We start from the raw sequence: 4,240 nt of genomic DNA on the forward strand, positions 1-4,240 counted from the left end.
CTGCATTGGTATGCATTGTAAACAATTAGATCCCGTGAGTTGGCAAAGTACTGCAAGATGAATTTTGGTGTGCTGCCATCTATGTATTCCCACTCAGTGATGTTCACATTGCTGATTGCCGGTGCATGCAGCACGACAGAGGATCCTTCTGCTGCAAGTTTTCGTTCTGTCATTTCCACTGCAAGGGAGGAACCCAGCAAAAGCAGCAACACATCTGGAAATAAGAGGGATGCCACAGCATGGTGGGTTAGTTTAAAAGAAAAGCTGAAGTACAACTTGATTGGTTCACAGACCCTTTGATTTCTTGGCCCGTTATGACACATCAGATTTGCTTCTCCCATTTTAAGATAAGAACACATCACTTTTGTAGACCCATTACATAAGTGTTTCTTAGCAAGCTCAGACAGGTCTTTGCCTTTGGAAGGAGGATAACAGGACACTGGACTCCTAGGGTGCAACATGATGGAAAGTACAACAATGACAGCAGAGCAGCAAGATCCCAGGCTGCAAAAAGTGAGGATGTGATCAAATGCAACAGCCACAAGCACAGAAATCAAGGAAGGAAGCTACCTACCCTTGGAAGAGCTCAGGTAGGCAGGGATCTCCAGCAAGATACCCTTGTCTCCACTGCCAACCCTTAAATGAGGTCTGGGAAGGGGTGGATCCATCCCATCTGGTCACTCAGGTACATTGCATGCACCTGAGCTCCCCTGGGTTGGCCCTGCCTCCCCACCAGGTGCTCAATCACCATTTCAAGCCATGACTTTGCATTTCTGCTATGCTGGAGGTTACTGCTCAATGGGACCAGGCTCAGCACAGCTCCACCCCCAGGCCTCATGCTGTCCCAGCAACAGGACCTAGTGGTACTCAGGCACAATTGCGCTGCAGCACCTGCTGAGATGTTCATTCCTTGACCATGACAGTGGTGGAAGGGAGCATGAAAATGCTTCAGGGCCGGCCGTCATTCTCTCCCAGATCTGCTGAACCAGAACAGCTGCCCTGCAGCACCCAGCCCAAGGATGTGCACAGCTGAGTTCCTCTCTCATACTCACAGTGTGTGATGAACATGGCCAAGAACTGCGGGTGTCTTCAGGCCTTCATTAAGTCTGAGCTCCTCCTGCAGCAATGTGCCCTTCATGGGGTTCTCTAGGAATAGTGTCTCCACCTGCAAATGACACCACAAAAAGCATCAGCACCTTCCACTGCTATCAGATGGTACTGAGACCTGTGCATGAGTGATACACTCTGCACCCCTTCCCATGCGCTGTGTATTTGAAATGCTGCAGCTCCACACTGTCCCTTTGGTATTCGTTTATAGAGCTGCTGGCCATTATGGTCATGTTCCCTGCATGTACTGAAGCGTTTTTATTCAGTTTGAACACTTTCCCTCATCTCCTCAAGATGACTAAGCTGTCAAGTGGTTGCAGGCACTGCATCTCCTTATCCACCTTAATGACTTGGAAAACCTCAACCCCACTTCCATCCCAGCCACTTCTCTCCAAATTTAATGCTCTTAGCCTATTTGAGTGCTGTCTCATAATTCTTTTAGCTTTTGCTCTCTGGAGTTACTGTATTTTTAGGAGGCTTTCCTTCTTTACTTTAGAAACTCCTGTATGCACAATGCCAACCTGTTTGCAAGCCAGATCACAAGCACAAATCAGTGCACAATACACTTTGCTATGAGGTGCAAACATGCTTATAGCTGCCTTGCAGAGACTCGGATGGGACCAGAAAACGTCAAGGTGGTCTGCTTTAGGGACATGTTCTGGTCTAGAAACAACATGAGGCTGGCCCCATAGCTTCAGTCCCACGGCTCCATCCCATTCATTCTAACCATACCCCTTTTCTTTCTCCCCTCCGTACCCCCGGCCAGCTCAGCCCGTGTGCTCACTCACCTCCACTTGCAGCTTCCTTTGAAAGGGCTCCTGCTTTCACTATTTGCGGTGTTGTTTGCCTTCAATATGGGCGGTGCCTTCGGGAGCCAGGAGGATACAAAGCCAGGAGGAGTGGCTGATACAACAGAAGGCTGCACTGCCATTCAGTGAAACTGAGATCTGGGTCGAGAGGAAACTGGTGAGGTTCAATGAGGTCAAGTACTGAGTCCTACACCTGGGGAGGAATAACTGAGTAGATCGGTACCAGTTTTGGGCTGACCTGCTAGATCGGGTTTAGCCCAGAAGAATGGAAAAGAAAAAAAGGAGAAAGTAGAGCCCATAGGTTATAATAAAAGTAAATAAACTAAGAGATGAGCTAGAGGTACAGAACCGGGTCCCTACATGGGAGAATGGAAGCACAGTGTGGGAAGCAGTAAGGGGTCCCCTGTCCCCATAGCTTCACTCCCACGGCTCCATCCCATTCATTCTAACCATACCCCTTTTCTTTCGCCCCTCCCTACCCCCGGCCAGCTCAGCCCGTGCGCTCACTCACCTCCTCTTGCAGCTTCCTTTGAAAAGGCTCCTGCTTTCACTACGCGCGGTATTGTTCACCTTCAGTATGGGCGGTACCTCCGGGAGCCACCCACAGCACGCAGCAGTCTGATGTACTTCTCCTTTTAGCTTCCCAGGAAGCTGCGGGATCAGAATGAGTTAACCATTTACCTCAGAAGGCCTAAAGACGTTTTCTTAGGGTTCCACATATATTGCTTTAAGAAGCGGCTCACTACGACCGAAGAAAAAACAGAAATTTCCCGAACTGGGGAAAGGTGGATAAAAGTGAGTGAAATGTCTGAGTGCTAAAGCAGATGGTGAAGAATGGGAAAGTAAGTGGGCACTCACCAATCCTAGAATCCACTTAGCACGCCCAAAGGCACATTGGCATACATTAATGAGTCCTTGAAAGAGCAGTGTACCGTGTATGCATGTTTTAACTGTGTAAACGTGGAGCTTGTGCTTGTCAAGTCACCTGATAGCTATTGGGAGGAATAAAGGAAAGCCATTTCCTAACACCACATTGGAGTTAAAGAGTTTTCTCCCTGGATTTCAGATGACGGCTCCTGCAGTGGATGAGATGCACTCAATCAAAGAAACGGACGCAGAGAGACTTAACAGCAAAAGTTTTATTTCCATAAAGCAGGTATTCTCGTGGGCAGCACTGGATGCACAGGGATAATCCTCCCATCACACATACCTTACACAAAAGATCATCTATTTGTATACGTAACTTGTGTTGTCTAAGCAGAAGTTTTTGCAGGACTACGTTACATATTCAGTGACCCATTCCAAACAGCACCTCCTGTTTCCTTGGTACTGAGACTCAGCAGAACTTCTTTATCTCCTTGGTTCAGAGACACAGCTCTTTCTGTTATCTAAACAAATTTCAGGGCAGGGGTATCCGCTAACAAACATTAGCAAGCTTAACTACATTGTCATAACTTGTATCATGTTAAAGCACAGCAATCTCACAACATGCCTCCCCATCCACAGTGCTACCTCACAAATATCATCCATAACATATAAAGGCTTCTATGGTGTTGCTGACAAGCACTGCGTATATTACACAACAGTTCAGCAGCTGTGCTTGTAACATAATATTGTTACTGTAATGTCAACTCAATGCTGGCAATCCTTTCTGGGTCCCACTTGTAAACCACGGGACAGCTCCAGGGCTCTGCTCACACCCATGCAGCCCCCCTGCCAAAACCCTGCCATGTAAACCCAATGCACCAGTATTATCTGCCTGCTAGAGGCCCTGAAAGCTGCTATGCCCCGCTTCCTTCTCTGTCCTTCTACTTGTCAACGCTGCATTGGGCAGGCAGAGGGCTGATAACCAGCACAACAGCTTAGTCACAGGCAGCAGCACAGCACCCTGCTGGCAGCGTGTCCCAGGGCTCAGCATCTTCAGCAGTGCCACCAAGCTGGGATAAGTGGCACCAGTGGTGATGCTGGCATCTAGGGGGAGCTAAGTGGGCTTGAGAGCAAAGGGAAATACAAACTGCTGCCCCTGGGGAAGGACAGCCCTATACTGGGGCACTCTGTGCTGAGACCAGCATCTCCTTCCATGGTCTGATCATTGCATCCCACAGCCGGCCCTGGCTTGCTAGATTAAATCACTTTTAAAAGCTTAACGGTATTAGAGAGAAACCAAGACAGCTAACAAAACTATGCAAAGACAGAATGTTGATACATAATTTCATGTATCAGGGCAGCAGGAAAGTGTGGCAGGTGGCAGGCAGATAGACAAACACAACCTATGCCCCTGAGAGGGGGTACTGCCACCTGTAACCAGATCCATCAGTTTACTG

At 48.3% G+C, this 4,240-nt stretch overlaps 1 long non-coding RNA gene across 1 annotated transcript; it reads right to left on the reverse strand.

The window, feature by feature from the left end:
• Positions 1 to 6: 6 nt before the first annotated feature.
• Positions 7 to 3,463, reverse strand: LOC107306861. The gene is made up of 4 exons (XR_001552277.2): positions 2,428 to 3,463; positions 1,896 to 2,054; positions 1,053 to 1,165; positions 7 to 214 (listed from the first exon to the last, which is right to left on the reverse strand). It is a non-coding gene; the product is annotated as an uncharacterized LOC107306861 (long non-coding RNA).
• Positions 3,464 to 4,240: the final 777 nt, after the last annotated feature.

The sequence above is a fragment of the Coturnix japonica genome (genome assembly GCF_001577835.2).
Source record: "Coturnix japonica isolate 7356 chromosome 4 unlocalized genomic scaffold, Coturnix japonica 2.1 chr4random1037, whole genome shotgun sequence".
NCBI classification, from domain to species: domain Eukaryota; kingdom Metazoa; phylum Chordata; class Aves; order Galliformes; family Phasianidae; genus Coturnix; species Coturnix japonica.